Here is a 12,815-nt window from a genome sequence, read left to right on the forward strand (position 1 = left end):
GGTAAACTGAAGAAGTGTGCTTTAACTTCACAAAGAACAGCTAAAGAATGGTGAAAATGGTTGCAAAAAGTAGTGGAGCTGTTAACAGTAACAAATACAAGTAGTGGACCACCGCACACAACCGTTCCCGCTCACTTCCACCACTGATTACTGGTCATCTGAGTTGCTGCAATGAAAAGTGACTTCCTTATTATCATCTAAAAGGATTCAACTGCAACTCAGAAGCTCCTCGTGCAAGTTCAGGGGAATTCTCTTCTAATCAAGAGAACTTTCCATCAGTGAAGAGGAGTGCCTGCCTGCCAGGGGACGGAGCCAGCAGGCCACGCCATGATCCACACAGGGAGTACACAAGTCAAGGCCATCCAGGTGTTTTGGCCTATAATTTCCAATCGACCTAGCCTGCATACTCAACGGTAAAGGATCATGGGAGTTGAGGTTCAAAGAAATCTAGAGGGCCAGAAATGGAGTGCCCTGCTTCCAACAATACATGGCTAGGACGCTGCAGGATGCTTATTCTATGACAAGACAGGAGGCTCATATTATGCATTACAATCTTTACTCTGAAACCACAGCAGCAAAGAAAAAACTTTTACAAACAAAAAAGTTTCAACAACAGAACTAGATAAAGTTCAATGTCAATGCATGGGGAACTCCCCAAACCATCATGGAGGATAGGTCATACCCTGCAGGGGACCAATGAGCAGGGACCCTCCTTTATATATGTTCATTACTCTAACGCCAACCCCTCTTTCTTTGCTGCTGACACCACAGAGCTAAGTCACCCCTTTCAGTTGTGTCTTACATTGTTTGTCAGTAGTAGGCTTTATTAGTTTGAATATGACATATATTATTTATATGGTAAATATGTGTTAATTACCTTTTATTATAAAGGAATTTGTGTATTTGATACAATGTATCTGGATAGCCGCGTGCGGCCGTTGGTTTCATTTTGGTGTCTTTCAAAAAGAAAATATGTATTATGCTCATACTTCCTGTTTCAGCTGAAGCAGTGGTGCAATGGTTGAATTCTGGACTACAGTCCATGAGGTTGTGAGTTCGAGGGAGCTCTCTAATTTATTTCTTCTTTAAAAATTTCTCACGCTTGTAAACTCAGGTGTTTCTGGTGCATTAATCAACTCGCTCCCGGCGTGCGCGAGAGCAGGGTTGTTTACACTGTTCCCTCTTCATTTCGCCTGTTTGAATTCGTGCCCCTTGACAGATTTATGGTCACCTGGGGATTCCAGGTGCTGCAGGCTTTGGGTTCGGCCTGCCCCTGTGGCTTATGTTTGTAACAAAAGCCTCTGTTTCAGTACTGAGCCAAGTTAGCTCAAATATAGAGCTGCAGGTCTCCCATGCAGGAAGACCCGGGTTCGCGGCCGACCAGCGCATGTTTATTTGTATATTTTAAGATTAGATATTTTAATTGTTATATTTTAAATAATTGTATTTTACAATGGAGGTATTTGATTGTCACCTTTTTTGCTCAGTTGAGCAGGGATTTCCTAATGGGCATTTGGTCGGTTCATGACTTCTTCAGAAAGATTATAGCACAAACATTTTAATAGTAAAAATGTGGTTTTGTTAAATGTTTGTAATTTCGTATCCCTGGTGACACAACACATTTCCTTACCTTTAGTGCTGGAAAGAAAGAATGTTTACTGATAGACTGTGGCTTTGTTAGGTCAAAGTCTGACCATCCAGCGCAAGAGCCCGATGCACTGCCAGTCTGCAGTTTTATTTTATTTTCTTTGTTTATTTATTCATTTACTTATTTCTTAAGTTATGTGCTTTGCCTTCACTGTAGGTGCCATAAGTTCGGTTTCAGGTTCAGCCTGATTCTATTGCGAGGTTACCCCCTCGTGTACTGCTGATTATCACACCCTGCTCGGGCGAGCAGTTGGAGGTGCACTTGCTCAGTGTATCCTACCTTCAACTTGACAGTTTTCTTTTGTTTGGGTTATCTTCCCTGGAAAGGTGCAGTCACCTGCTCGGTGGCAAGGTTGCCTGGGGTTTCTGCGAGGGGTCCCCTTGTATACGGCTGTGTCCACACCCGGCTAGGGTGAGCAGTTGAGGTACACTTGCTCAGTGTTTCCTCCCTTAAAGTGGGCAACTTGGGTAATTACCTTAACTGGCATGCACCATAACCTGCTCGGTTTCAGGCGCTGCCTGAGTTCTAATGCGAGGTTACCCCCTCGTGTACTGCTGATTATCACGCCCTGCTCGGGCGAGCAGTTGGAGGTGCACTTGCTCAGTGTATTCCTTCCTTAAGGTCGGCAGCTTTGTTTAGGTGCTGCATATGGCTGACGCCATTGTTTGGTCTTGTAGGCGTGCAGTAACCTGCTCGGTTTCAGGCTTCGCCTTGTTCCTACTGCGAGGTGCTCCCTCGTGTACTATTGGTTGCCTCACCCTGCTGGGGTGAGCAGTTGAGGTGCACTTGCTCAGTGTACGCTTTGATAAACAATATGTTTAAGTGTTGACTGGAACACATTTGCGTTTTTTCAGAATTGTCAGTGGCCCAGAAAGCTCAGTGAGTATCAGCTTATATAAGGGCCGGGGATTCGGTCCCCTGTGAGGGCGTAACCCCTCTTCTTTGGATATTTTATATATATTTCATATATTATATATTCTTTATTTATTAAGTGCTTTAAAGAAAAGAGTGTGGAAGTGGTTGTAAACAGACCCATATGGGGTTGTACCTTCCTCTCTAACCATCTATCTGGTGTTATCATTCATCTTTTAGTTAAAAATTCTGTCACCCTTTACCTTAGTTAGTTTCAGGACAACTCAGTCCTTTCCTTAGGTTTTGATTCCCGACCTCAATTGCTCCACCCAATACCAGTGCTGATTAAGCTACAGTATTTTCTCTCAACATGAGGAAGAATAAAGATGATGCGTTATGCCTCTATTGAGGTCTGTAGGGCTTAAGGCTCTCTTTAGTGGGGACGTTTGTTCTCCCCTACTTTTGTCCCATTGGACATTCCTTATTCTTTTGGTTTCTGGTGGAGACAGGGTCAGCTCGAGGGTAACCGTTCAGTTTTTTACATGACAAGTTGAGCAACCATGTTTTACTTGGATGGAGTGTTTGGAAACACTTGATGGTATCAGTTAGACGAGTTGCCAAATAATAACTTGCTGGCGCCTGCCTCATGTTTTTCCTCCCAAAGCTTGGCCTATGGTTCAGCTAACCGTCTAACAGTGTGTTGCAACTTCTCCTCTGCTCGAGGAGTACACGCAGGCTTCTGTACCCTCATGAGCGTTGCTTAACCTCTTTAGAGTGCTGTTTTCATATCCGTGCTGACCGTTGTGATACAGGTTCCTAATTTTGGAAAGGTCTACATCAGTCTTTTATCCTGCTGAGATCGATAAGTGAACACCTCACACCACACAACGCTCGTAGTAGTGTTAAGCACCACTCATATACCTGAGGGTTCGTAGTACTGTATAAGTACTGTTTTGCTATGGACAATGTGCTTAGTTTTTCCTTCCCCTGATTCCCTTAGTGGCCAGTCAGCCTCACATGAATACAGTGACTCAGACCTCAGGGTTTGAGGGGACAGTGGTCCCAGATTTCTTCTCAACCTTACATTTACAGGGCATTGATAATTATCCAGAGTTCTTTCCCCCTCATTCCCCTTCCTGCCATCCTTGGGGGAGATTGCATCATAATATTACGCCTCTGGGAGTATCCAATGGTTTCAGTTTTCCTGCCATCCTTGGGGGAGATTGCATCATAATATTACACCTCTGGGAGTATCCAATGGTTTCAGTTTTTTCCTTTTTACAGGAGTTCTGGCGGGTGACCAGTGCAGACTCGCACTGAGCATTTCCCTCCCGTCTGTTACTTTCCTTTGTGCTAATCTCTGGTATTTCAATAAGTTAACTGGAGTCTGTCCAGTCAGGGGATTGGTTAGAGGCGCTAGTGGGTATTTATTTCTCTTAACGGTGTAAAGCGGGGCTTTAATGTGGTCCTCAGGGTAGTTTTCTTTCTGGATTGCAAGGTTTTTCCTTTGGATAAGTGGGGGAGGTTTCTCCTCTTTTGGGAAGGCTCAATATCCCTTGGTGGGATAGAGGGGTCTGGGAGTGATACTATCCCCCATCCACGTTATGACCCTCTATCACGATGCGTTCCAGAGTCTATACATTAACTTTCAGACGGTGTCTGCCGCTACGATTACCAGAGTGCTGGGATATATATTTGGTTGATGACTTGATTATCATAGTCACCTGCATGGCAGGTGGACCTTTGGGGTTTTCACAAGAGTTTGTTTGCAGTAAGGTGCCAGCTCAGGGTGCTGTGAGCTTCAAAGATCTGCAAATTGGCTGAAATATAGGTTGGACCTCTTCTGGTGTACACCTTCAGTTTAACCATTTAGTGATCAGTTCTTTGCAGTTTAGAGTCTTGCTAAGATTTTGGAAATTTGGTGTCCTCCTTCGGTTACTTTTGATCCGCTAGGGGATTTATCACCAGGGAGGAGGGATCAAGGTTCAAGCACCGGGCATACCTACAAAGGAGTTTAGATATCACTATAATGGTAGTGATTGGATGTCGGATACATTTTTTCTTCTTGCCAAGTTTGGCCTCTTAAGGATCAGGTTTATAATATCTGCCTTTTGTCATGGTAGCAGAGTCCTTCTTCAAGAGTTCGGGAGGTCTGAGGGTCTCCGTGTTGGCGGTTTGACGGGTTTAGCTTCTCAGGTGGGGCCCTCTCTTCCATTCTGCTTCTGCCTCCAGAAGACTTCCCTCCTTAGTATACACATATGTCTGAAGACAATTGTAGATTAATTCTATTGCTTTTCAGCTCCGCTCAGGATGGATTGTCCTATTACAAAATTTATAAAAATGATTTTTTACTCCCATTTTACCCTTTTGAAGATTTGTCTTTCCCTCTTGGTTCCCCAGTGTAGTTCTGTGACATGCCCTGTTTCTAATGCGATATCTTCCTTTAATGCATGGGATGGAACCTATAAGACTTTCACCCCTATGGGGTACTTTTCTTTATCTCCAGGAGAGCTAGGTGTTTGTTTTCATTGGTTTGCTTTCTAGGTCCCCAAAAATGGTACGAATTTAAGTGTTTTGAATATTTGATTGAACAACATAGGTGTTTATTTCAGATGGTTTTGTCCTAACCTATTAGTATAGGAAAACTTTGTTCAATGTTTTCCCCTCTTTTAACCAGTTGGTTTTGGTGGCCTGTAAGGAACGCTGGATTTGGCACATTCCTGTTTTTCTTGCAGTGGATTTGACTTTGCCTTATAAGACAGCTTTTCGGGCAACCTAGTCTTGGGCAATTCTCTGATTGGTCAACAGATTGATTTAATGAAAGCTTTTAAAAAAATGTTACCTTTCCTTTAATTTTATTATATTATCTATTATATTGGATCATTTTGTACTTACTAATGAGATGCAAGGGCTTTGAACTTGCATAATATGAGCCTCCTGTCTTGTCATAGAATGACTAATCCCCCACACTAACGTGAGATGGGGGTTTAGATTCTATTAAAGACAAGGAGGCGATTATTATCCCTCCCACCCACCCTGGATATGATATGATATGATATGACAATTGTGATACGCATGTACACAGGTGGTTCAAGTGAGAACATTCTTTGGTTTGTAGTTCTTCCCAACCACCCACCCTTCTTGCTTGTTGTTCTTACAGGTACGAGTTGAGGTTCTGCTCAGGAGTGTGGATCGCAGTTACAAGTTCTGGAGTGCGTGATTTCGGGTGAGAAGTCCTATCCAGAAGAACTTCTTCATTGCTTCAGGCTGCGGAAAGGTTGAGATCTCCGGTTTCGCTGGATCCTTTTTCTCTGCGCTACGCAGTTCAACCGTTCCATTGGGCGTCTGGTGCAAGTCAGCTGCAGAAAGAGGGGTTGGCGTTAGAGTAATGGACATATATAAAGGAGGGTCCCTGCTCATTGGTCCCCTGCAGGGTATGACCTATCCTCCATGATGGTTTGGGGAGTTCCCCATGCATTGACATTGAACTTTATCTAGTTCTGTTGTTGAAACTTTTTTGTTTGTAAAAGTTTTTTCTTTGCTGCTGTGGTTTCAGAGTAAAGATTGTAATGCATAATAATCGCCTCCTTGTCTTTAATAGAATCTAAACCCCCATCTCACGTTAGTGTGGGGGATTAGTCATTCTGCGCAGTATGAGGGCGCTGGGTCTGACAGTCCCTCGGGTTCATTCAAACCCTGGTTTGACATGTTTCATTTTTTAGACATATGAGTAAAGACAGTTCCTTTTTTATTTTTTTTTTACCATTAAAAAAAGAAGAGTTCAAACACAGTGATGCTCAACTACTAGATATTGGAGGCCTCCAATTAGTCAGTTTCAAATGTGTCTGTATAGTCTAGCGACAAAGGTCTCTTCGTTGTCGCCAAATCACCCCAGCAATTAAGCACTGATGTGAAATATGATCCTGCTGGCGCCGGGCATTACAGCTGCAGATATTGTCACTCGTGAAGGAACATCAGGGAGAATAATTCATAGGTGCCATATGGCAGCTTTGCTCAGTACTGCAGCCTCCCAATAACTTGGCTTCCCTGGCTTCCCTCCTTTATGTCAGCTTTTTAAAATATGTTCCGGGATGTGATTTTTTTTTTCTATTGACATTTAAAAACAGAGACAGATGATAATATTCATTTGGCCACTCCATATTGGAGCTGTCGTCGTGCCATTGTTCACTGTCGCTTTGCAATAGTTTGCTGATTTTCATAATTGAGTAGACAAACATGATTCATTTCTTCCACAGTGCACGTGACAGAAAAGAACGCTCAAGGCTGAATGTCACGTGACAGGCGCCGTGGGCTCGAGGACATGATCTGTCATGTAAAAGGACCATCAAGGCGTATTTATGGAGTGAAGCGTGTGATTACTCGGTTTGCAAGTGCAGAGGTAGAATCAAAATAACATGTTTCAAAAGGTTCCTGAACCTGGAAAGTACGCATCCATGACATGACTCGATCACAAATGATAGGCGCTAATGCCGAATTCGTCGCTAAGGTGGGGGCTGCGACCTTTAGTTTTGGCTGTTAGGTACATAATTCTATGACAAGACAGGAGGCTCATATTATGCATTACAATCTTTACTCTGAAACCACAGCAGCAAAGAAAAAACTTGTACAAACAAAAAAGTTTCAACAACAGAACTAGATAAAGTTCAATGTCAATGCATGGGGAACTCCCCAAACCATCATGGAGGATAGGTCATACCCTGCAGGGGACCAATGAGCAGGGACCCTCCTTTATATATGTCCATTACTCTAACGCCAACCCCTCTTTCTTTGCTGCTGACACCACAGAGCTAAGTCACCCCTTTCAGTTGTGTCTTACATTGTTTGTCAGTAGTAGGCTTTATTAGTTTGAATATGGCATATATGGTAAATATGTGTTAATTACCTTTTATTATAAAGGAATTTGTGTATTTGATACAATGTATCTGGATAGCTGCGTGCGGCCGTTGGTTTCATTTTGGTGTCTTTCAAAAAGAAAATATGTATTATGCTCATACATCCTGTTTCAGCTGAAGCAGTGGTGCAATGGTTGAATTTCGGACTACAGTCCATGAGGTTGTGAGTTCGAGGGAGCTCTCTAATTTATTTCTTCTTTAAAAATTTCTCGCGCTTGTAAACTCAGGTGTTTCTAGTGCATTAATCAACTCGCTCCCGGCGTGCGCGAGAGCAGTGTTGTTTACACTGTTCCCTCTTCATTTCGCCTGTTTGAATTCGTGCCCCTTGACAGATTTATGGTCACCTGGGGATTCCAGGTGCTGCAGGCTTTGGGTTCGGCCTGCCCCTGTGGCTTATGTTTGTAACAAAAGCCTCTGTTTCAGTACTGAGCCAAGTTAGCTCAAATATAGAGCTGCAGGTCTCCCATGCAGGAAGAGCATGTTTATTTGTATATTTTAAGATTAGATATTTTTATTGTTATATTTTAAATAATTGTATTTTACAGTGGAGGTATTTGATTGTCACCTTTTTTGCTCAGTTGAGCAGGGATTTCCTAATGGGCATTTGGTTGGTTCATGACTTCTTCAGAAAGATTATAGCACAAACATTTTAATAGTAAAAATGTGGTTTTGTTAAATGTTTGTAATTTCGTATCCCTGGTGACACAACACATTTCCTTACCTTTAGTGCTGGAAAGAAAGAATGTTTACTGATAGACTGTGGGTTTGTTAGGTCAAAGTCTGACCATCCAGCGCAAGAGCCCGATGCACTGCCAGTCTGCAGTTTTATTTTATTTTCTTTGTTTATTTATTCATTTACTTATTTCTTAAGTTATGTGCTTTGCCTTCACTGTAGGTGCCATAAGTTCGGTTTCAGGTTCAGCCTGATTCTATTGCGAGGTTACCCCCTCGTGTACTGCTGATTATCACACCCTGCTCGGGCGAGCAGTTGGAGGTGCACTTGCTCAGTGTATCCTACCTTCAACTTGACAGTTTTCTTTTGTTTGGGTTATCTTCCCTGGAAAGGTGCAGTCACCTGCTCGGTGGCAAGGTTGCCTGGGGTTTCTGCGAGGGGTCCCCTTGTATACGGCTGTGTCCACACCCGGCTAGGGTGAGCAGTTGAGGTACACTTGCTCAGTGTTTCCTCCCTTAAAGTGGGCAACTTGGGTAATTACCTTAACTGGCATGCACCATAACCTGCTCGGTTTCAGGCTCTGCCTGAGTTCTAATGCGAGGTTACCCCCTCGTGTACTGCTGATTATCACGCCCTGCTCGGGCGAGCAGTTGGAGGTGCACTTGCTCAGTGTATTCCTTCCTTAAGGTCGGCAGCTTTGTTTAGGTGCTGCATATGGCTGACGCCATTGTTTGGTCTTGTAGGCGTGCAGTAACCTGCTCGGTTTCAGGCTTCGCCTTGTTCCTACTGCGAGGTGCTCCCTCGTGTACTATTGGTTGCCTCACCCTGCTGGGGTGAGCAGTTGAGGTGCACTTGCTCAGTGTACGCTTTGATAAACAATATGTTTAAGTGTTGACTGGAACACATTTGCGTTTTTTCAGAATTGTCAGTGGCCCAGAAAGCTCAGTGAGTATCAGCTTATATAAGGGCCGGGGATTCGGTCCCCTGTGAGGGCGTAACCCCTCTTCTTTGGATATTTTATATATATTTCATACATTATATATTCTTTATTTATTAAGTGCTTTAAAGAAAAGAGTGTGGAAGTGGTTGTAAACAGACCCATATGGGGTTGTACCTTCCTCTCTAACCATCTCTCTGGTGTTATCATTTATCTTTTAGTTAAAAATGCTGTCACCCTTTACCTTAGTTAGTTTCAGGACAACTCAGTCCTTTCCTTAGGTTTTGATTCCCGACCTCAATTGCTCCACCCAATACCAGTGCTGATTAAGCTACAGTATTTTCTCTCAACATGAGGAAGAATAAAGATGATGCGTTATGCCTCTATTGAGGTCTGTAGGGCTTAAGGCTCTCTTTAGTGGGGACGTTTGTTCTCCCCTACTTTTGTCCCATTGGACATTCCTTATTCTTTTGGTTTCTGGTGGAGACAGGGTCAGCTCGAGGGTAACCGTTCAGTTTTTTACATGACAATTTGAGCAACCATGTTTTACTTGGATGGAGTGTTTGGAAACACTTGATGGTATCAGTTAGACGAGTTGCCAAATAATAACTTGCTGGCGCCTGCCTCATGTTTTTCCTCCCAAAGCTTGGCCTATGGTTCAGCTAACCGTCTAACAGTGTGTTGCAACTTCTCCTCTGCTCGAGGAGTACACGCAGGCTTCTGTACCCTCATGAGCGTTGCTTAACCTCTTTAGAGTGCTGTTTTCATATCCGTGCTGACCGTTCTGATACAGGTTCCTAATTTTGGAAAGGTCTACATCAGTCTTTTATCCTGCTGAGATCGATAAGTGAACACCTCACACCACACAACGCTCGTAGTAGTGTTAAGCACCACTCATATACCTGAGGGTTCATAGTACTGTATAAGTACTGTTTTGCTATGGACAATGTGCTTAGTTTTTCCTTCCCCTGATTCCCTTAGTGGCCAGTCAGCCTCACATGAATACAGTGACTCAGACCTCAGGGTTTGAGGGGACAGTGGTCCCAGATTTCTTCTCAACCTTGCATTTACAGGGCATTGGTAATTATCCAGAGTTCTTTCCCCCTCATTCCCCTTCCTGCCATCCTTGGGGGAGATTGCATCATAATATTACACCTCTGGGAGTATCCAATGGTTTCAGTTTTTTCCTTTTTACAGGAGTTCTGGCGGGTGACCAGTGCAGACTCGCACTGAGCATTTCCCTCCCGTCTGTTACTTTCCTTTGTGCTAATCTCTGGTATTTCAATAAGTTAACTGGAGTCTGTCCAGTCAGGGGATTGGTTAGAGGCGCTAGTGGGTATTTATTTCTCTTAACGGTGTAAAGCGGGGCTTTAATGTGGTCCTCAGGGTAGTTTTCTTTCTGGATTGCAAGGTTTTTCCTTTGGATAAGTGGGGGAGGTTTCTCCTCTTTTGGGAAGGCTCAATATCCCTTGGTGGGATAGAGGGGTCTGGGAGTGATACTATCCCCCATCCACGTTATGACCCTCTATCACGATGCGTTCCAGAGTCTATACATTAACTTTCAGACGGTGTCTGCCGCTACGATTACCAGAGTGCTGGGATATATATTTGGTTGATGACTTGATTATCATAGTCACCTGCATGGCAGGTGGACCTTTGGGGTTTTCACAAGAGTTTGTTTGCAGTAAGGTGCCAGCTCAGGGTGCTGTGAGCTTCAAAGATCTGCAAATTGGCTGAAATATAGGTTGGACCTCTTCTGGTGTACACCTTCAGTTTAACCATTTAGTGATCAGTTCTTTGCAGTTTAGAGTCTTGCTAAGATTTTGGAAATTTGGTGTCCTCCTTCGGTTACTTTTGATCCGCTAGGGGATTTATCACCAGGGAGGAGGGATCAAGGTTCAAGCACCGGGCATACCTACAAAGGAGTTTAGATATCACTATAATGGTAGTGATTGGATGTCGGATACATTTTTTCTTCTTGCCAAGTTTGGCCTCTTAAGGATCAGGTTTATAATATCTGCCTTTTGTCATGGTAGCAGAGTCCTTCTTCAAGAGTTCGGGAGGTCTGAGGGTCTCCGTGTTGGCGGTTTGATGGGTTTAGCTTCTCAGGTGGGGCCCTCTCTTCCATTCTGCTTCCCTCCTTAGTATACACATATGTCTGAAGACAATTGTAGATTAATTCTATTGCTTTTCAGCTCCGCTCAGGATGGATTGTCCTATTACAAAATTTATAAAAATGATTTTTTACTCCCATTTTACCCTCTTGAAGATTTGTCTTTCCCTCTTGGTTACCCAGTGTAGTTCTGTGACATGCCCTGTTTCTAATGCGATATCTTCCTTTAATGCATGGGATGGAACCTATAAGACTTTCACCCCTATGGGGTACTTTTCTTTATCTCCAGGAGAGCTAGGTGTTTGTTTTCATTGATTTGCTTTCTAGGTCCCCAAAAATGGTACGAATTTAAGTGTTTTGAATATTTGATTGAACAACATAGGTGTTTATTTCAGATGGTTTTGTCCTAACCTATTAGTATAGGAAAACTTTGTTCAATGTTTTCCCCTCTTTTAACCAGTTGGTCTTGGTGGCCTGTAAGGAACGCTGGATTTGGCACATTCCTGTTTTTCTTGCAGTGGATTTGACTTTGCCTTATAAGACAGCTTTTCGGGCAACCTAGTCTTGGGCAATTCTCTGATTGGTCAACAGATTGATTTAATGAAAGCATTTAAAAAATGTTTCCTTTCCTATTATTTTATTATATTATCTATTATATTGGATCATTTTGTACGTACTAATGAGATGCAAGGGCTTTGAACTTGCATAATATGAGCCTCCTGTCTTGTCATAGAATGACTAATCCCCCACACTAACGTGAGATGGGGGTTTAGATTCTATTAAAGACAAGGAGGCGATTATTATCCCTCCCACCCACCCTGGATATGATATGATATGATATGACAATTGTGATACGCATGTACACAGGTGGTTCAAGTGAGAACATTCTTTGGTTTGTTGTTCTTCCCAACCACCCACCCTTCTTGCTTGTTGTTCTTACAGGTACGAGTTGAGGTTCTGCTCAGGAGTGTGGATCGCAGTTACAAGTTCTGGAGTGCGTGATTTCGGGTGAGAAGTCCTATCCAGAAGAACTTCTTCATTGCTTCAGGCTGCGGAAAGGTTGAGATCTCCGGTTTCGCTGGATCCTTTTTCTCTGCGCTACGCAGTTCAACCGTTCCATTGGGCGTCTGGTGCAAGTCAGCTGCAGAAAGAGGGGTTGGCGTTAGAGTAATGGACATATATAAAGGAGGGTCCCTGCTCATTGGTCCCCTGCAGGGTATGACCTATCCTCCATGATGGTTTGGGGAGTTCCCCATGCATTGACATTGAACTTTATCTAGTTCTGTTGTTGAAACTTTTTTGTTTGTAAAAGTTTTTTCTTTGCTGCTGTGGTTTCAGAGTAAAGATTGTAATGCATAATAATCGCCTCCTTGTCTTTAATAGAATCTAAACCCCCATCTCACGTTAGTGTGGGGGATTAGTCATTAGTGTTAGGAGGCCTACTCCGGGTCACCGGGCAGGCCCCATCCTCATGTCGGGAGCACCCGACAGGGTTCCTTGGTGCGCCGTTCACGCTGCCGATGATGCCGTGGGGATCACCCCACGCCATAGCTCCCAACTCACACGCTTTTGGCCGGTGTCACCCGCCTTGTAAACAGCGGACTCACCCGCCAAACCTCATGCACGCCCATTCATTTCAATGGGCCTCTCACCCGCCAAAAGTAAAATCGGGTGTTTTC

At 43.6% G+C, this 12,815-nt stretch overlaps 2 long non-coding RNA genes across 2 annotated transcripts; both read left to right on the forward strand.

The window, feature by feature from the left end:
* Window positions 1–759: 759 nt before the first annotated feature.
* Window positions 760–6,080, forward strand: LOC138510085 (uncharacterized). Its single transcript, XR_011280313.1, has 2 exons — window positions 760–858; window positions 5,661–6,080. It is a non-coding gene; the product is annotated as an uncharacterized lncRNA (long non-coding RNA).
* Window positions 6,081–7,293: 1,213 nt separating this feature from the next.
* Window positions 7,294–12,498, forward strand: LOC138510986 (uncharacterized). The gene is made up of 2 exons (XR_011280515.1): window positions 7,294–7,384; window positions 12,079–12,498. It is a non-coding gene; the product is annotated as an uncharacterized lncRNA (long non-coding RNA).
* The last annotated feature ends 317 nt before the right edge of the window (window positions 12,499–12,815 follow it).

Source organism: Ambystoma mexicanum, chromosome 6p (genome assembly GCF_040938575.1).
Source record: "Ambystoma mexicanum isolate Mex_15411 chromosome 6p, UKY_AmexF1_1, whole genome shotgun sequence".
Lineage (NCBI taxonomy): Eukaryota > Metazoa > Chordata > Amphibia > Caudata > Ambystomatidae > Ambystoma > Ambystoma mexicanum.